Source organism: Quercus suber, unplaced genomic scaffold, assembly GCF_002906115.3.
Source record: "Quercus suber isolate HL8 unplaced genomic scaffold, Cork oak 2.0 scaffold_192, whole genome shotgun sequence".
NCBI lineage: Eukaryota > Viridiplantae > Streptophyta > Magnoliopsida > Fagales > Fagaceae > Quercus > Quercus suber.
The window spans coordinates 741,228-763,290 of record NW_027069650.1 but is presented as its reverse complement, the minus strand read 5'-3'; the positions used below and the strand labels follow the sequence as shown (position 1 = coordinate 763,290).

At 34.2% G+C, this 22,063-nt stretch overlaps 1 pseudogene; it reads right to left on the bottom strand.

Moving 5' to 3' along the window:
- Positions 1-5,608: 5,608 nt before the first annotated feature.
- Positions 5,609-13,846, bottom strand: LOC136069840 (probable CoA ligase CCL5; annotated as a pseudogene).
- Between the last annotated feature and the right edge of the window lie 8,217 nt (positions 13,847-22,063).

Sequence of the window (22,063 nt, the reverse complement as noted above, 5' to 3'; positions counted from 1 at the left end):
AAGTGGCAAACACCCTTTGTGATGTAGTATTTACTTTTCGTAAAAGTCTAATTTTCTTTGATTTAGGCACACGAATTGTAGGCCACCTGTCGGTAAACGGGTTCAGATGAGAGGATTGAACATGTTTCACAATTCATCACACGATTGGTCTCGGGATTAGAGAATCAAAATTATTAGAGGCCTCAATATTCTCAGCCAAACCAACTCTCTTCCACCCACGATATAATTATATAAAACAAAACAAACAAAGTAAAAATTCCGCTACTCATTCATTGTTACATTCCATCACCGTCAACTTTCTCTAAGGTTATGTTTGGTTGCATGGAAGAGGAAGGAGGAAAAAAAAAAAGAAAAAAATTTCTCTTGTTTGGTTAAAATGAAAATGAGAAAATAAAAAGAGAGGAATGGAAAAGGTTTTTGTGAATTCACCATTTTTTTTAATTACAAAATTACTCTACTCTTTAAAAGTTTGGATTTTTTTGTAAAATTACTTTTATATTCCTACTATTTTATAATTTTTTTTAAAAAAAATGTGTAAAGTATATTTTTTCCTATTCTCTCTTCTCTTCACATCCGAACATATATTTTCTTTTGCCATTATCTTTTCTTTCTCTTTCGGTATATATTTAATTTTTTCTTCCTCTTTTTCCATTCAACCAAACATAGTATTACAGCAAATCTTGAAGCTTATCAGCAAGTGTGGATAATTTCTTCTATGATGTGAAGTCGTCCAGAAGGTGACCCTACTTCACCTGTCAAAGCCATAAGATCCATTGTATTTTGACTATACTTAGTGCTGAGCTTAAATGCTTTTTGAATTTGTTTTGTTTCTATCTTCGAAACAACGACTTTTTTGTTTCCCCCAATTATTCGTTTGCAATCGAGGGGCGATGCGAAAGTGTTTTCCACGCGCTTCAGTGGAGCGTCTAGGAGTTCTCCACCTCTCATGTTTGTCATTACATTAGCCACGTGGTTGTTGCTAGACTTGAGTTGCACATGTTGTCAAAGTTGGCGGCTTCACGTTTCCGTGGTTTACTGACTCTCAACCATACGACATGTTTGGGATATTTTATTTATTTATTTATTTATTTTAATTAAAGAAACTAAAATATATTTCATTATTTGAATTTACAGTTATTGTCAATTCTAGTCCATAAAATTTTATATTTTTAGATTCCCACCAATGTGAATATGTGATTCTTTTATTAACCAGTCAATACAATTAACAATTTGAAAAAAAAAAAAACACGTTGAATTTTATACTTATATATTTTAAATATCAAAATTTATCATTTTAAACTCACAATAATTAAAAGAATCCTCACTAAACTGATCGGTTTCCCATCTAATATCACCAAGCATAATCACAAGAGAAGAATAGCATGGGTTCCCTGAATTGAGCAAAAGACTCTAAGAAGTCATAAACTCTTCTAGCCATAACGTTTTGAGGACCAATAGATCGAGCTCATGGTCCGGAGCCTTGCATAAGCTATTGTTATCTCCAAGCGCCAATCACTAAGCCTTTGTCACATAACCACAATCAAATCCATTTCAAGGCAACCCATTTCATATAATTCATCGTACAAATTAAACTTTACCATTATATGTACATAGATTGTCACATCATTTTAAATAATATGATATAATAAATGACATATATATATATATATATATATCATGAAATGGAAGAAATGAATTGGATTTAAAATATGAGAAATATTATATCTACAACATTTTTACTTAAATAATGTTAGTAGTGGGTTTAAATTATAAATTTAGAACTAAAAACAATTTATTACTTAAAATTTGTTGCGAAAATATTGTGGTTTCTTGAAATATATAAATATTTTTTTCATACACCATCATGCACCTTTGGTATGATGGTCACTTCACAAGTACAAATTTTTTGTAAGATGAGAGAGTCAAGAATTGTGGTTTAAGTATGCAAAAGAATAAAAAACTTTACACACATAAACAATTTAAAGTAAAATTTCTACCTTATATAAAAAAAATAATAAAAGAGATGGTTCTTCATACGCATTCCTAGCAAAATCATGTACCAGATCTTTCGCACAAACTTTTGTAATCTCCAATCGCCAAGCTTTTGTCGCACATAGTCGCAATCACATTCCTAGCAAAATCATTAACCTCATGGCCACTTGATTATTAGCTCGCACCCACCAACCCTTAAAATCCACTAACTATAAGTGGATATTGTTATTATTTGAATTTATCATATGTTATAGAAAACATCATGTTTGAAAATACAAAATTGAATTGTTTAATGTATTCTTCCTAAATAATTAATTGTTAACCATTAACAATGAATAAGGTTTTTAAATGACAACAATACTAATGGACATTAATGAACATCTTATTTGAATCATGAATAAATATTTTGTTTTAAAATTATTTATTTATAATTAGGTCTAAGAAAGAAATAGTGAAAATTTGACTTTATTAGTTTTAAGAAAGAAATAGTGAAAGATCAAATTAATTAGTTTCAGAAAGAAATGGTGACAGATTGAATATAAATGTAACAGCAATAATTCTCAAATATACAAAAATAGACATTTCTTACCTGAAAATTTGGAGTTAAAATTCTCGCATTTTACAAGTAGTGTATTTCTCAATAAATTTGTCAAGCGAATACCCAAATTTTCACAAATTTATAGGAATTATAACAATTCTTATCTCAATTTTTTGCAAAATTTAATAGTGTCATTATTATTAAAACGTATTGAAATGAAAAAGTAAAGTAAAAACAATTTTAAAATCATTAGTCACTTTTGCTAGGCGGAGGTGAATAATAATATAATATAATATAATATGAGTTATGATAATAAGTGTTCTTAGGACAATTGTTAATAAAAACTATTTTAAGAAAACTTTTATATTACTTCTAGGAGAATTAAAAATATTGTCAAAATATTAATTCTTTTTTTTTTCTTTTTCTATAAAAATTTTCTTAAAATTGTTGAATATTTTACTGCGGTTTTAAGAGTATCTCTGTGCTGCTGTGGGAGAAGCAACAACTATTGCAAAAACTGTCTAGTGCAATTTGTGAAAGTACCAAACTCATCTTAATGGAAGTCCTACAACATAGATCCCATATGTTTAAGAATTATCCACATAGATCCCCCGTATATATGTGTGCGTGTGAGAGAGGGCAATGTTTTACTTACTATTCTAAGTCTGATCTAATGGGTCTTAATTCCATAGTACTATATTTGTGTTAAAGTGTGTTTACATATATAAAGGCAGTCCTTTATACAGTGTTTCACTGAGTTTAATAATCTTTAGAACACTAAAAAAAAACAAGAAAACACCTCCAATTCCTGACAAAGTTAGCATTTAAGTCATGTCATGAACCTAATTGACAGAAGTGGTCTAGGGGCAGTGCTTAATCGAAGGATTTGTTTGGATATCATAGCAGTCACCTCCACCTCTCATTTTCCTCTAGGGGTTTTTATTCAACTTTGATTTTTATTTCTTTTATTATTTCACCATTTTTTTTTTAAAAACCACGTTGTTTAGATTTTTTTTTTTCTTTTGTTGAGAAAAAAGTTGTTTAGACTTTAGATGGTTCCATGCAATTCACGTGAGTTGTGACATCTTATCTTATATGTTATCTCTATATATATATATATAGAGGCAAAGTTTAGAAAAATTTTAATTAGAGGATAATTTTATGCCATGTGTCATAAATTATTTATTTTTAGAGAGAGTTTTATTTCCTAATTTTAGATCAAATGTGGAATCACATCATAAATATTCATCCAAGTAAGTTATTAAGTATAAAAACAAAAAAAAATCTAAAATAAATTAATTGTAAAAAAAAAATGTTTCACAATAACAAAAATTAAGAAGTAATAATAAAAAAAAGACATGAACAGTTTACATTTTATACCTAATGAGATTATAAGACTTTTTGTAGATTTGGCTATCCAACCATGGTGGATGGGGAGAGATTACAAGACTTTTTAAAGAGTTTTCAAAATATAAGAATGACCATTAATAGTATTTAAATTATATATATATATATATATACTAATATGTATCTTATTATATATTTTTAAGTGTATCCATGCATATGCATAAGATTACAAACTAGTTATAATTAATGGGATATATAGCCGAATGAAAAAAACTAGAGTTATTAGAACTAAAATTATAGGGCTAAATTGATTATAAATTTAAACATAGAAAAAATAAAATGTTTTTTAACTTAAAAAATTATTCATGAATGATATTGATAACATTTTTTTCTTTTTCTTTTTTCTTTTTTAAGAAGAGAGAAAATAAATAATAATCTTCCATTGGACCTACAATACTTTCAAAATTCAAACTCCGGGTGCGATTTTATACTAGCTATATGTATTTTCTGTTAAAGAATCAACGTCCAGTGGTCCACTAATAATGTGCTTTGGCCCGTTGACTTGGTTGGTGATGAATATTGTGAATTCATAGAATATCCTCAATTGGCACCTAATTAAGAGTAGTGCTAGTGTCACCAAAAATAGCATAATTTTATGCCACAATTCGCCACGTGGCAAGTTATGACTGGTGAAGGAGTATTTGTTGGTTATATGAGGACACATCTTCACTAATTACAACTCGTCACGTGGTAAATTGTGGCACAAAATTGTTATATTTTCGGTAATCTCAACATTTTTTTCTAGTTAATAATTTGATATAATGATATGTCCCCACCATTCTGTACACCATTCTGTGTGATGGGAATATTCTACACGTTTTCTCATGCGAACCAAACCGGTGAACTCCAAAAGTCCAAACCTTAGGAAAAGAAAAAAAAAAACCAATGATGAAAATCCGTGATTTGTAATGTAATCTGCTTTTGTTTTTATTTGTTTATTTTCTTAATATTAGTATCAACATAATTGATGAGTTAATGTTTGTAAGTTTTAGTTAGCTGAACTAGCAATACTTGTCGTTAAATAAGAAATTTGAGATTCTATCACCATGTACATCAAAAAACTGATTGATATTTTGATCTGATAGTAAAAAGTAATTATCAACAGAGAGACAGAATTAGGGCAGAAACTGATTTGATTAGCTTGAGAATAACTAATTACAAGCTTTGTTTATATACTAAGCTAACAGAGAAGCGGGAATTAACTAACTTAACAAACTATTAGAACTAAACGACAACTGTACATATTAAACAAGCCACAATATACGCAAAAGAATTAAACTACTTGTAGCTTATGTATATTATGAGTTAAGCTACTGTCGTATTACAGTGTCCTTTGATTTTTAATTTTTAATTTTCAATTTCTTTTTTTGTCCTCTTGCAAGTCATTTTATGTCTCACGTTTTCTTGTAAAGTCACTGGCACACCCTACGTGGCTGCTATCTCTAAAGAGGCCTAATGGCCACTCATCCTAGTGACAGGGTGGGCCACACCTTCAAAGCTTGTGATGAGTTTAAAAGCAGTGGGTAACAACAGTGCTAAAAAACCAAGGTGCTTGAAAAAACAAAAAAAGTGGCATCAATGTGCCAAAAAGTAGTATAGTGGCTCACCAGAACTAAAAAGTTATGGTGCTTCGAGGAAAATGTTGACAAACGTGCAAGATCTGTTTTGTGCTTACAACCATATCATAAATACAGCGAAGATCCAAAGGAGATTCCGAACTTCTGCATACAACAGAGCATTTACAATAATAGGGTTAAAAATTTAATTTTTTACTTTCATTAAAAGTTACTTTATTTATTTATTGAAAGTTATTTTATTTATTTTATTTTTATATATGTTATAGTAGTGCATTTATTTTAGTTTTCAATATAATAAAATAATATAAATATCACAATAAAATAATATAACTACTATAATAAAATAATATATCTCACTATTAAAAAAAAATCTACAACACCAACCACAACTACCTCTACCATCAGCCACAGTTACAACCACAACCACAACCACCACCACCACCACCACCGGCCACCAGTCCACATCAGCAAAAAAAAAAAAAAAAAAAAAAAANTTTCCACCATACGTACCTTTCATGATAGAGCGACCTCTGAGCCAAAGCTCACCGGTCCGGTTCACCGGCAACGCCTCACCAGACTCTGGGTCCACAATCTTACCCTCCATGTCTGGCGACAACAACCCAGCCGTACCGTACCTCCTACTCTCCTCCAACGAGTCCGTAGAAGCCCCAACTCCCGTTGATTCCGTCAACCCATACCCCTGAAGAATAGTCACCGTCGGATACCTCTCCACATACCCTTCTATCACCTCCTTACTCAGCGGAGCTCCGCCTGACAAAACCGACTGCAGCGAACTCAAATCGTACTTCGACCGTATCTGATCAGCACCGTTCACCAGCGCCACTAGAATTGGCGGCACCAGCGGGAGGTACGTGATTCGGTACTTCTCGATTGCTGAGAGCATATCGTGCATCTCGTACTTGGAGAGAATCACGACCGTTGTTCCTGATGCGAGCAGCGCAACAGCGAACACTGCTAGACCGTAGATGTGAAACATAGGGACGGTGCAGATGAACCTGTGGTCCCCTTCGGTTAAGTTGAACCGTCCAAGTACAATTTGGATCATCGCTATCAGGCTCTTGTGCGAACCCACCACGCCTTTGCTGGCTCCGGTGGTGCCGGAAGAGTAGAGCAGTGTCGCCGTGTCGTCCTGGTTGACTCGGTCCTGACTCGCCTCTCACTCGGCTGCTTTTTCAACATCTCACTCAAAGTGGTTAAGATTTTCGCGCTTTTGACATACTGTTGTGAAGGCTCGTCTTCGTCGAGGAGTACGATAGGGAGAGTCGACTCAGCGAGTTTGGGGACGAGTTGACGAGTCGTGAAAGCGAGGATCGGTTTCGAATCGGCAACTTGCTTGCCGATTTCTCTGGTGGTGTTGAGGGGATTCGTGGTGGTTATCACGGCGCCGATGGACATAACAGCCAACACACGACGGGGAAGTAGATAGAGTTTGGAGACAGTAGGAGGATGACGTGGCCTTTTCTGACGCCAATATCGGCGAGACACGTGGCGACGGAATCGACGGCTCTCCAGAGATCAGAGAAGGTGAGGTGGCGGCCTGTGGAGGCGTCGATGAAGGCGATCTTGCCATGGTGGGCCCGGGACGATATGAAAGTGGTGACGTCGAGGAATGATTGGGTGGGTGCGGACACGGCTTGCGTTTGCTGTAGAAGATAGAATTCGATTTGCAGAAACCACTTCTCGGATCGATGGTCACGTTTTGTGAGACATGGTAGTCAAATTTTCTATGATCTTCTTTCTGCTTCTTTGTGTTGTGTCTGTATGCTATTTTAGCTTCTTCGTATAAACAGTACTGCCACTGTTGTTTTATAGAGGATTTGAATATTTGACTTTGTACTCGGAAGTGTCGAAAGAGTTTACATTGGTCGGAATCGGAGGCGTTAAAAGGGTCTATCTACAGCCGTTGGATGGGTTTTAGGTGATGTTTTTTACGAATGAGATCTGTTGAGGCGTCACTCTCCGTATATTTTTTGTCTTGACTCATGATTTAATAACCTCGTTAATGGGGGGTTTATCGTAAAATGTGTAATAATTTTTTATTGAAAAATGATAACCTTAAAAATTCATTTAAAAAATAATTAATATTTTAACAACATTACTCTTTTTTTTTATAAAAATAATAAAAAAAAATTTTATAATATATTATTAACAGGTACCTTAAAAGTATTTATTAACATAATTTTTTTTATTAAAAAGAAAAACTGTGATTAGTTGTTGATGTATATTGGACACGTGAAAATTATTAAAGTATTAAAATTGCTTTATTTTATTGTCTTATTTTTCACACGGTCTATAATAAGTGGCGGCCGTTGAGCTGTCGGTTCGTTCTCGCCGTCCCAAAAAAATGACAAGATGGAAAGTGTTTTAAAAAAGGAAAACACTTATTTATGGGCCCTTTCGGAGATTTTTTTTAAAAAACATTTACACCTTCCAGATTTCTTTACTAGTGAGGCGCTCAGGTCCCAACTGTGAATTGTCCCTCAAAAAAAAAAAAAAAAGTCCCAGCTGTGAAACTTTTCTTTTTATATATATTGAATTCAACCAAAATTAGCGAAGCATAGCCAAGCCATGATTTCATCAAATTCTCTGGTTCCCATCTTATCTAAAATTTCCCAAATAAGATGCAATAATTAGCTTATATATTATAAAAATAATTCTCAAAAAAATTATCTTATATGTTTTTAATAATTAATTATCTTATATATATTAGATATATTCATTATCCATCTTTTAAGATATAATTTTAATTTATAGCATTTACTCGATAATAATTATTTTTTAAAGACATGAATTTATAAGTAGAATTCACCAAAAATAATTTTTCCTAAATTATAGAGTAACAGAAAGTTAACAAATGTTCTAAAGATATTTTGTAACATCATCTTATTATCTTATGATATCATAAAATAATTATTTTATAACGTCATCTTATAAAATGTCATTTTTCTCATAAAGAAAAACTTATGAAATGTCCGTCTCATATTTGGTAGATTTCGCCTATTTGTATGAAACTCATTTTTATTATTTAGAACCCAACCTTGGTGGTTAGGGGAGGTCCTTTAATCCAAAGACTAGGGGGCAATGTTAGGGATTTACAAATTGTGGACAAACCAACCTTTACCTTATGACACTATTTTATGGAATGTCCATCTCAAATTTAGTAGATTTCACATATTCACAAATTATGAGAGGGAATAAAAGATGCTCCATGAGATAATTCATACAAATAATTTTCCCTCCATGAACCTCACAACTATATATAACTCATACCTTATGAGATAAAAGGATGCATTAATGAAAAACATGAGATGCCTTCTCAATAAGATGAGCACATATATTTAGCACTTTTTTTTTTTTTTTTTTGCCTTTAATAATAAGAGTTAATGCTTAAATCACTAATTTTTATGGAGTAATAATGACATTACTATGAATGTTTTTTTACCCTTAGATCTAATAGTAATCAATGATCTATTAAAAGAAGTAACTTATAAAGTTACACATTTTTTACACCATAAATTTTTAAAAGATCTAACGATTAAAAAAACATCATTAAATGTTATTCATTTTCCCCTCACTACCTAATTAATAATATAATATATTTTTTCTCTATTTCCTTATTAATTTCTTTCTATACTTTTTTTTCCTTTTTCTTTCGACCAATAGAGCACAATATCATTTATTTTTTCTTTCCAGCCATTGAAGAGCACTATATAGTTTTGGTGTGGGCAGAAACTTCAATATAAGTTTTTTTTTTTTTTTTTTTTACAAGATAAAAATTATACTTGTAGGGTTAGGATTTGTGGTCCAAGCCCAAAACAATAAATTTGTAGAACGCGGGTGATAGAGCTAGGTTGATTTGGAATTAACAATGATTGGCTAAAACCTCCAAGTATAAACTAGCAGAAAAATACACACAAAGACGAAATGAATTGAAGTCCGAAGAGGTTTATGATAAATTGAGTAGTGATTACAGTTCTTAGGACTACAGTGAAGTCTCTCTTTCTTTTCTATCATCTTTCTCCCATCTTCCATCAGAAGCCCTTCTTCTTTATATAGTATCCTTCCCCATCATCCCCATCGTCCACTTGTTCTTTATCTGGGTACCTACTTGAGTGTATGTTATGTCATGTATCTTCTTTAGCTTTTTGTGAGTGGCGGTAGCTGAGATTACACTGTTTAGAGGTCTTCTTCACATAAATGCGGCCAGAAAAATTGCTACAGTGCATTTAATACGGTAGTGGCAGTTTTTCCTTTTAGATATTTTTCCTTTCTTCTTATCTCCAAGCGTGTCTAAAGCTTATCCAGACTAATGAAGTCATTAGTAAGCTCATTCGAACCCCCCAGATATTTATATGACCAAAAATCTTTATATCCGAGGAGAATGATCTCTTCGAAACGATGGTGCTCTCTTCGGACGGATCTTCTTCACTCCCAAGTACCTTTCTTTCATGCAAAGTACTCCTCAACAATTTTAGCATCTTCGGACATATAGTAACCTTCACATTAGGCTCTAGGCCCACTACGTAAGGTTGGGCTTTTTCCCCCACAATAGCCCCTCAAAATTTTAATTTTTCCCTCGCATCCGAGGAGAAAAAAATAAGATTTTGGTTCGCTACAAAATAAAAATAAAAAATGCAAAAATATCTTAGTTCACACGTGTAATAGCATAGATTTGTGCGCTTCATAATTGCTGCTGCCGTTTCAAGGTTTCCAAAGCGCTTGTTCGCGTAAAATAATCTGCAAGCGCATAGAATCGTAACAAGTAGTAAAGTGTTTTTAGAAAACGAATGTCGAACCCACAGGGATTAACTATGTTATTGAATACCGAAATTTACTAAATTAAGTACTATTTGGAAAATCGAAAATAGATGGAACGTTCTACTATTTGAATTAAATTAAACTATTTAATAAAAATAAATCTATGAATAAAAAATTAACAAAGCGTAAAATCTAAAAGTGTAAAAATATAATAAGAATGGATCTAGAGCAGTTGATTTCACCTAACAAATCCCACACAATTTATTTTTCCTAATTATTAAATTCTAATAATCTCCCGTTGATGATTAAAAATTCCTTAAGTATTCAATATCTTCTCTCGAATAATATTAAAAATATCTTCAACTAACAATTCCATATCTCTATGTGAATTTAATTAATTGGAGACTCATTACGTACTTTGAATTTTTTGAAAAATCACACTAGTCGCGGTAAAGCATCTCTACTTTCGCTCAACTAATGGTGTTTAATTCTAGAACTAAAATAACATATTTGCTTGAACCTTATCTTTTCTTTATAGCCCTCACCATAGCCATACATCACAAGCCTAATAAAGACCTATTGATCCTGGGTAATATTTTGTTTATATTAGTGGAGAGTGATTTAAAAAGCAAGTTTATGGAGTTTTTAGAGATCTATACTTATTTACTTGTTTGCATAAAACTATCCGGGAAGCTAATGATGAAGTGAGAATGATAATGCGATGGAGTTGAGTTTTGAATTAACTTTGGACTTGATTAATTTGGAATGATTCCTTTGAATTATAAGCTTTATGCAGATCTTTGAGCCAGAAAAATTTTATTTATTTATTTCTCTTTTCTCTTTTTGCTCGAGGACTAGCAAAGTTTAAGTTTGGGGGAATTTGATAAGTGTAATTTTTACATGATTTTATTATCCTCTTATTTATTAAAATTGTTAGTTTTCCTTTATTTCTTTTGATTTGATTTGATTTTTTATTTATATTTATCTATTCATTTGTGCTTTGAAGGAATGAGAAGAGCAAGGAATCAAAGGAATTTTGTACAAAATCCAAGTCCAATTCGGATTAGGATTCCAGCCTGCACATCAGTAGTATTTTCAGCATAACTTGGGCTCAGATATCCAATCGAGATGATTCAAGTTGGCTGGAAAGTTAACTTAAAGGGCTACAACTTTGTAGTTTACCAAAAGTCCGAATTCTGACGTTAAATGGGCCAAAATCGTCGGTTAAGTGAAGCCTAAAAATCTGGATTTTCTCCAAACGGGAATAGGATTCCTTGACCTATTTAAAGGCTCTTTAGGGTAAAAAGAAAAGAAAAAGAGAGAAACCTGAGAGGAAAAGGGGGCTGCCGCATTGAAGATTTTTCTTTTAGGAGTCTTTCTGAAGAGGAGGATCTGAGGGCAAAGGCGAGAGCTTCATGTTGATCAACCATCAGATGAAAGACATAAGTTTTATTTGTTTTCTTTTCAGTTTTATTATGAACTAAATTTTATTTTCTAGAGCGTTGATGTAGTCTAGCAATGAACACACAATTTATATTCTGAATTATTTTATTTTTAATATTTCCATGATTGAGTTAATTCTTATTCTTAATGCTTACTATTTTTTACAAATTATGGTTTGATCAATTGAATTACAATGAGACCGAGAGGTGATTTGTTATTTTAGTTCTAGAATTCACCATTATGAGCGAAGTAGAGATGTACCGAGAGGTGATTTGGTTGTAAAGAAAAGCCTTAGGTCAGCCGCGTGTGTCATGTGTATAAATATAAAAGAAAAAATAAGGGTGGCCGCTGCATAGAGAACTTTTCTGTGAAGGGTGCCGCTGCATAAGAGAAAAACTGAGAGGAAAGGCAAGGCCGCATTGAAGATTTTGCTTTTAGGAGTCTTTCTAAAGAGGAGGATCTGAGGACAAAGGCGAGAGCTTCATGTTGATCAACCATTAGATGAAAGACATAAGTTTTATTTGTTTTCTTTTCAGTTTTATTATGAACTAAATTTTATTTTCTAGAGCGTTGATGTAGTCTAGCAATGAACACACAATTTATATTCTGAATTATTTTATTTTTAATATTTCCATGATTGAGTGTTTAATTCTTATTCTTAATGCTTACTATCTTTTACAAATTATAGTTTGATCAATTGAATTACAATGAGACCGAGAGGTGATTTGTTATTTTAGTTCTAGAATTAAACACCATTAGTTGAGCGAAAGTAGAGATGCTTTACCGCGACTAGTGTGATTTTTCAAAAAAAATTCAAAGTACGTGATGAGTCTCCAATTAATTAAATTCACATAGAGATATGGAATTGTTAGTTGCAGATATTTTTGATATTATTCGAGAGAAGATATTGAATACTTAAGGAATTTTTAATCATCAATGGGAGATTATTAGAATTTAATAATTAGGAAGGATAAATTTTGTGGGATTTGTTAGGTGAAATCAATCGCTCTAGATCCATTCTTATTATATTTTTACACTGTTAGATTTTTACGCTTTGTTAATTCTTTTTATTCGTAGATTTATTTTTATTAAATAGTTTAATATAATTCAGATAGTAGAACAATCCATTTATTTTCGATTTTTCCAAATAGTGATTAATTTAGTGAATTTCGGTACTCAATAACATAGTTAATCCTTGTGGGTTCGACACTCGTTTTCTAAAAACACTTTACTACTTGTTACGATTCTGTGCACTTGCAATTATTTTACGCGAACACATGTTATTTGTATATAATTATGAAATTAAATTAGTGGACCTCTAAAATTTAATTAAGTTTTTCATGTAGTTTTCAATATATTCAGAGGTGGTGTTGTTAATTTAGTGCTTTTGTTTTTAACTTTTATAATAAGTTTATCTATCACAATGTAGACATGAATAATTGTTACTATTTATGTCATTTTTGAAGGGTGTAGATATAATGCCTGTTGATAAATCTTGGATCAGTCTTTCTAGTAAGTCATGTGAGGAATATATAAATGTAGTAATAGAGTTTGTTGATTATGCATTTTAACGTATCAAAGATGAAGATATGAAGATAAAATGTCCTTGTAATGATTGTAACAATAGATATAGAAGAACATGAGTTGAGGTTACAAGAGACCTTTTATGGAAAGGGATGAGGCGTGATTATACTAGATGGCATCTCCATGGAAAGGGAAATAGTGATGAGGACGAGGAAGGTATTGATGAGGAAGAGGATAATAGTAGTGATGATGAACAAAATATTGATGATATACATAATATGATATGGGATGCTTATCCACAATATTGTACTTGTGATTGGTTTTGTGGTGGGTTGTTGTGTTGGAGCAAGCGGGTGGCTTGTATGATGTTATAAGGTGGTTTAAATTCATATTAAGAGTGTTTGAGTGTGTAATGTATATTTGTATAAGTATTAATATAGAATTGTGTATTCATGAATGAGATAGCATGAGTTGTGCATTCATGAATTAGATATTAGAATATATTATGCATGAGTTGTCCTTATATATTATGCATAAGTTGTGCATTCACTAAAGTAGCATTCACCTTGCAATTGTAGTCAAACATGGATAAAAGATGGATGATAATGGGTAAGACACCCGATGGCAGATTAAGTCATCCATATATTGAAGGGGTTAATGCATTTATTAATTTTGTAAGAACGGTTGTGGACTTGAGTGATAATATTTCATGCCCGTGTATTCACTGTGTGAATTGCTATCGACAATCTCCTCATACTGTACGTATCCATTTGCTTCATCGTGGGATTATGCAATTTTACATTAATGGGTATAATCATGGAGAACCTCGTGTATTGAACGAGAACATTCATGATAATGAAATGTCAGATGATGATCATATGGATGGTATTGATGTCTTAGTAGGTGACTGAATTAGAGGGGAACTAAGAAATGCAACCGAAGATGAGGAAGTGCGTAATTTTGACAAACTTGAGGAAGATGCAAAGCGTGAGTTGTATTCAGGTTGCACTGATTATAGTATCTTGAAGTTTGTTATTGAGATGTTGAATGTAAAGGTAATGACCAACTTGAGTAATAAGGGACTTGATATGATGCTAAAATTGTTGACAAAGGTTTTATTGAAAGGTAATTTGGTTCCAAGGTCAACTTTTGAAGTAAATAAGATATTACGTGACTTGGGCATGTCATACGAGCATATAGATGCATGCAAAAATAATTGTACACTATTTTGAAAGGAAAATGAAATCCTTGATAAATGTCCGGTGTGTGAGGCACCTAGGTACAAGGATACATGTGCCCAAGGTAAGAAGATTCCTCATAAGGTATTGCGTTACTTCCTGTTGACACCGAGATTGAGGAGATTGGACATGTCAGGCTAAAGAGCTAAGGACATAAGATGGTATATAGACAAACATGTGAACGATGGGATAATGAGGCATCTGGCTAATGGTGAGGAGTGGAAGGAGTTTGATTTGCAACATCCTGATTTTACCTTCGAACCTTGCAGTATAAGGTTAGGGTTGGCTACAGATGGATTTAACCCTTTTGGGAATATGAACAACAACTATAGTATGTGGCCTGTCATACTTATCCCCTATAACCTACCACCTTGGTTGGTTACGCCATATTTTATGTTGTCCTTACTTATTCCTGGTCCCTATCAACTGGGAAATGAGATAAATATTTACTTGAAACCATTGGTTGACGAGTTGAAGGAGTTGTGGGAAGGTGTAGAAACTTATGATACTTATAGTAAAGAGCATTTTTAGATGCGTGCAACTTTGTTGCTTTTTACCTTCGAACCTTGCAGTATAAGGTTAGGGTTGGCTACAGATGGATTTAACCCTTTTGGGAATATGAACAACAACTATAGTATGTGGCCTGTCATACTTATCCCCTATAACCTACCACCTTGGTTGGTTACGCCATATTTTATGTTGTCCTTACTTATTCCTGGTCCCTATCAACTGGGAAATGAGATAAATATTTACTTGAAACCATTGGTTGACGAGTTGAAGGAGTTGTGGGAAGGTGTAGAAACTTATGATACTTATAGTAAAGAGCATTTTTAGATGCGTGCAACTTTGTTGCGGACAATACATGACTATCTTAGATTTGGTAACGTGCTTGGGTGGAGGACAAAGGATTTTCATTCTTGTTACACTTGCAACAATGAACCATATTTAGAAGTTTTGGAAAGTAAATTTGGATTCATTAACCATCGAGCTTATTTGCCTATGGAACATCGTTGGAGACATAGTCGATTGCATAATGGTTTATCAGAGAAACAGAAGAGATCTTTAGAGTTACAAGTGGGAAAGTTACAAGAGCAGCTAGATAGAATACCAAATATAATTTAGAAAAGTATCCAAGTAATAAGAAGAGACAACTCATTGGGGAGCCAAATTGGTCAAAGGTAAGTATTTTGTACAAACTTCCATATTGGAAAAATAAAAAACTTAAGCACAACATTGATGTCATGCATATGGAAAAGAACATTAGTGAGAGTACTTATAGTACTTTGTTAGGTATTGAGGGGAGAAACAAGGATACTGACAAGGCACGGATAGATTTGCAAAATATGAACTTTAGGCATATGTTGCATTTAAAACAACATCCTAATGGATCATATGACAAGCCTCAGGCTTTCTTTTCATTAAGTCCAAATGAAAGGGATGGTTTCTTTGACTTTTTGAAATCAGTCAAGTATCCGAATGGCTATGCAGCCAACATATCAAGGTTAGTGAATGCAAAAAATGGTAGATTATTTGGTTTGAAAAGCCATGACTATTATTTGGTTTGTATCCATTAATTGCATCTTTCCCATGTGGTATGAAATCACATAATGTGCGTATTTTTTCCTCGTAGGTATCTTGTAAAATTAAAAAGATACGTTTCCAACTGAGCTCGACTAGAAGGTTTGATTGTAGAAGCTTACATTCTTAAAGAATGTATTAACAACTGGTCTTTGTATATTTATGGGTTAGAAACTGTGCATAATCGAAGAGAAAGAAATGAAGATTTTGGTGAATCTAGTGAAGGATTGATAGTTTTTTCACAGACTGCTCGATCTATAGGAAGTAGGCAGAATGATGGAAACTTGTCTTGTGCATTGCTTGATATTGCTCATTGGTATTTGTTGTACAATAGTTCTAAGTTAGAGCCTTATTTAAAGTATATGATTTCATATGCATGTATTGTTTGATTAAGTTTTGAATATTATCTGCAATGCTTAGTTGAAAATAAATCACCATATTTTTAATAGTGAACATAAAAGCACATTGCATAATCCTACTAGAGAAGCCATAACTTAAATCCAATGCAAGAGTTTCCCAAGTGGTTTAGAGAACGTATAAGACATTTGAAATTTAATCACATACTAATAAAAATTAAACATTTAAATAGTTTCGTCATTGCTTATTACTAATTAATCACTTATTGTATGTTATTATAGATTAATAGATTGAAAGTTAACGAGTTATCAGAAGCTACTAAACAGTTATGATCATTAGTAAATGGTCCTAAGTCGCATGTGAAGGAGTACACAGTTTGTATGGTCAATGGTGTAAAGTTCCATACAAGAGACCTAAACAATCGTTGTGTAACCCAAAACAGTGGTGTATGTACCAAAAGAGACCATGAGAGAGAAATGCACGACTTCTATGGTCATGTGTGCAAAATTTGGGAATTGGAGTATGTGTTTCGCCATAAAGTTGTTTTGTCCTAATGTGAATGGTATAATACTGGTACTAGTGGTCGAAGGAGAACGATAAGAACTGATGCACATTGCATAAGCATTGATGCTACAAGTCGATGGTATAAAAATGATCTTTTTATACTTCCTAGTCAAGTGAGACAAGTTTTTTTACCTTCAAGATACCAAATTGGGTGAACTTTGAAAAATTATGCAATCCATCCAACATAGGGGAGTGTTTGATGTTTTAGAAGTCGGGAGTGGAGAATCCAATAATAATACAGAAGATAGTGACGCATTTCAACAAGAAGCGATTGTTGATGTTGTCTCTATCAATGTTGAGAACAATATTATTGACTATTGTATGAGTGATGTTGAAATTGAGGTTGTTTTTGAAGATGGAACTTCAAAAGATGCTAATCAAAATGAAGAGCATGACATACCTAATGTTGATCTTGATATGGATTATGATATGTAGAGTTTATAACAATTGTCTTAAATGTTGTGTGCTTGTCTTAAAGTTTTATGATTGTCGTAGCAATTGTTTTTGTAAAGTTGTTATTTACAACTATGTATTTTGATGGCTTTTATTTCGTGCCAAATTTGATTGTAATTATTATCAATCGTTTATACCCTGTATCTATTGTGGGATTTGTTGTAAGGGTTGTGTGATAGAGAGAGAGTGTAAAGACTCAAGCATTTGAAGACTGAAGAATTCTCACGTGTATATCGCGACCTAGCTTCCCGCGAAGTGAAACATGTGCCTTGCACATGCTGGAATGCGAAGAGTCAAGCCAGGTGGAGACAGCTGTGTCTCGCGAGTATCTCGCGGGTAAGGCCTTCCCGCGAGACACCCGCGAGACTATCTGTTCTACCAGCTTGTACTGAATGACTCACACTTTTTGTGCCTATCCTATATATAACCTCATTACCCACAAATGTTGAGGAATGCTTTAGAGAGAAAATCCTAGCCAAACACATTGAGAATTAGAGATTGTCATCCCCACCTTTCTCTATACACTTGCTTGTGGTATTTCCTCAACTCTTCCCTCTCCATTTCCATACCATTGAGAGGTTGATAGCCAAAACACTTATCACACCCTTTAAGAGTGTTGAGTGACGTTTTGGTGCTGCTGGGAAGCATTGGAAGAAGCCAAGGATGGCAGATGTAACATGGAGCTTGTTGCAAGATTCAGAAAGCTAGACAAGACACGGTTTCGGGAAACCTTGTTGGAGTAGGAGCTTGGAGGGCTTATGTACATCGAGGTGATTAGGCTTGGAGGGTCTCTTCCTAACCCATGTATCCCAACTAATTGTCTAGTGGATCGATTTCTGCTTGGAGGGCGGGGGAGAGGCTTTTCGCCGAGTTCTATGGTTTCTTCTTCGAAAACACGTCTCGGTGTTTTCTGTGTTTGCATCCTTCTTCCCTACTCTTTTATATTCCATTATACTGCTGTGTTGTTTAGTTTATGGATTAGGGTAGCTTATTTGTTCATCCGCTCGCATTTACACTATTCCGCACTTAGTATTAAGTTAGTGTAAAATCTATCGAGCCGTAATTTTAATTAGGGGTCTAAATTGCTCTTGTGTTTTCAACACATTTTCGAGCTTTCAATTGGTATCAGAGCGGGTACACTCACTGTGGTTTAAATACCTGAGTGTGATCCTTGACCCTATTTGAGATGGACCGGTCTCAATCGCTCAATGTTCCACCATTTTTTAATGAAAACAATTATGCTTTCTGCAAAGTCAGAATGAGAGCATTTTTATGCTCTATAGATGATACCGTTTGGGATGCGGTTGAGATAGGTTGAACTAAGCCGGGGGATCCTAAGTCCACTTGGGATAAGGCAGCTCTCGCAGCAGCCAATGCTAATAGTAAAACGTTAAATGCTATTTTTTGTGGTGTGTCTTCTGATGAATTCCACAGGATCTCTCATATGACTGCAGCCAAGGAAGCTTGGGAGATTTTGGAGATGGCATATGAGGGTACGAAGAAAGTTAAGGACACAAAGCTTCAGATACTTACCACCAAATTTGAAGAGCTCAAGATGGGGGATGATGAACCATTTGATTCATTCTATGGGAAGTTCAATGAAATTGTAATTGCTAAACTCAATCTTGGGGATAAGATTGAAGATACTAAGGTAGTGAGAAAAATTTTGAGGTCCTTACTGGAGAGCTTTCGGGCAAAAGTCACAGCCATAGAGGAAAGTAAGGATTTGGATGAAATTAAGATCTAAGAGCTCATTGGATTACTTCAAACGTATGAGCTTGGACTGCCTTCGCACAAGGCGAGTAAATCGCTTGCTTTTAAAACCATCACCAAAAGAATGGATGATCCTTTTGAAGAAGACGGAGTAGAGAAGGAAATAGCATATCTTGCGAAAAACTTTCGAAAATTTCTCAAGATGAAGAACAGTGGAAAACCATTCAATAGAGGGAAATTTTCATCTTCAAGAGGTGATAGGAAAGAGTTTATGAGGAAAGAAGCGAAGAATTATTAACCTCCTTCGGACATTATGTGCTATGAGTGCAATGGCCATGGACATCTAAAGAAGGAGTGTCCAAATTTTCTAAGGGGAAAAGGCAAGGCTTATACCACAACGTTCAGTGATTCTGACTCTTTTGATTCTGATTCGGAAAAGAGCTGTGACGGAGAGGGAAACTACTCCGCCTTCATGACCATTGCTCATGTGGATTCCTCGGATGATTTGGGGGTACTTGTGAAGGAGCTTGGTGAGCATTCTGATCTGGAATCAGTTGGAATAGTTGAGGAATCTGAAGATGAGGTAGATGGAGAAGAAATGGGTCTGCAAGAGACTTATAATTCCCTCATTGAGAAGACCAGTGGATATGCAAAGGTGGCTAACGCAGCCATTAAAAAGATGAAGAGGGCTGAGGAAGATTACAAAAGCCTTATGGTGCGATATAAAGAGGCGAAGTGTGAGATTGAGACACTAAATGGCGAGCTGTCGGAAGCCTATACAAAGGTGAGGTTTCTTGAGCAAGAGGTAGTGCAAGCTCATGCCAAGGTAGAGAGAGTCTCCTTCCAGAAGTTAGATGATGTTATCTCATCTCAAAAACCTTCCTCAGACAAGTCCAGGTTAGGATATACCGAAGGGAGCAGCTCATCAGCCAAAGTCACCAAAGAAGTGAAGTTCGTGAAGACCAAAGATACGGTTGAAGAGCCGACTCCTGAGAAAGTTAAGGCTGAAAAGAAGAAGAATGTGGCTGATCAACGGGTGGTAAATAAGCCCCGAAATCAATCTGTGTTCAAACATGAAACCAGAGGAAGATCTCTCCCAAGAGCACAACGGGGTCCTAGAATGGATTATGTGTGTCACTATTGCGGATTGCAAGGACATACCAGACCCAACTGTCAAAAGCTGAGATCAAACAACAATGCAAGTGCACCGTGGTCACGAGAAAAGAGAAATGACATGAGGTTTTGGGGTGGTGAGCAACCAAGAAGTTAAAACCATAATCCAGGAATGATAGATGTGATGAAAATGATCGGTGCCTTCACCAACTGCTTAGAGAGTTTCACTAGAAGGTTTGAAAGTCCAAACTCTCGTACCCAATTCGTCAAGGATATCACCCCAAACACACGTGACGTGTGGGTGACGAGGAGTACTCATGCATAAGCATTATAACATGTCCATGCATAAATTCTTCCAATGCCTAGGGACATTTGCTGTTGCATCTTATCATGCATTGCCTTCATTTTATAGCATGTTTCTCTTATTTGTTTAGTTTGTACCAGTTGCCTTTTTGTTGACCTTATTTTCTTGTTCTGTTTTGGGTGTGTTCAAAAATTCAAAAACCCATAAAAATTGAAAAATCTCAAAAGTTTGATCACTTGTTTTATGTATGTCACATGTGAGTTTGGCCTAGTACCTTCGTACTAATGGCATAGTGCATTTACGATCTTGGCTTGTTATGTATGCACTTATTTCTTTGTGGAAGAAATCTTAAACACTATGTGTGACTGTTGTAAATAGATCTTCAAGCTTGTCATGAATGATTGGTCAATAGTCTTGTTGATCTTGATACTTGCATAGACTTGTGTCTATATCTCTTCCCACTTTATTTTTATGTTTTTGCAAAAAGAGCTCACCAAATGTAAATCTCCAAATGAAAAGAGATATTGAGCTGCAAAAGGCTGTCGCACACATTAGTATTCGACTAGGAAAAAGGGAAAGCGACTCTTTTTAATATGTTTTGTATGGTGCTCAAAAAGCCAAAGGCTAATCATCAATGTTGAAATATCATAAATTTCAAGCACCAATCTCAAAATGAGATGTTTTTGTCCAAACAAAATAAAATGGACCAATTGTTATACCTTATGCAGAAGCCAAATGAAAAGCTTCTAAGTTATGTATTCAATGTGTGGGAGGTCATATATACTCATTTCTATAATGGAGATAGTCCACTTGATTTTGTATCAGTTGTGTATGACTCGATTGAATTGATCATTGAACCTTCACTCTAGTCTAAAGACTATTCCACATTTGATACTCACACACAACACACAAGACTTTGATTCAACAATGCCTATCTCATTTGTGTGATTGTATATGTTCAAATGTGATGTGTATGCTTAAGTTCTTGTTAATCAAACCCAAAAAGATTTTTGAGTGTTTTATTTTTTTTTAAAAGTGATTTTATACTTTCATGTCTTTTGTTGTTGTTCAAAATGCATTTTTTTTGTGTTTTTCTTCAAAAACTGGTTCAGGAGTTGTTTCGCGAGAAGCTCGCGACTTAAAGCTTCCCGCAAAAAGGGCTTGAGGGAAAAATTTGTTTCATTATGTCACACAGAAACTCTCGCGATTGTATCGCGACTGTCTCGCGACAAACAGCTTCTCGCGAAATGCTGTTTGGCAAAAAAATTGGATTTTTCCAAATTCAGACAGAAGTTACCGCGATTGTCTCGCGACCTAGTGCTTTTCGCGAAAGTTTTATGCTTCAGTGGCCATTCTCGCGACTGTCTCGCGACTGTTTCGCTACTTTATAACCCGCGAAAAACGCGTGTTTTCAGTTTTATATTACTGATGTGACAGTTTTTCAAATCACAAACATTTCCTTCGCTCAAACTCCTTCGAACCT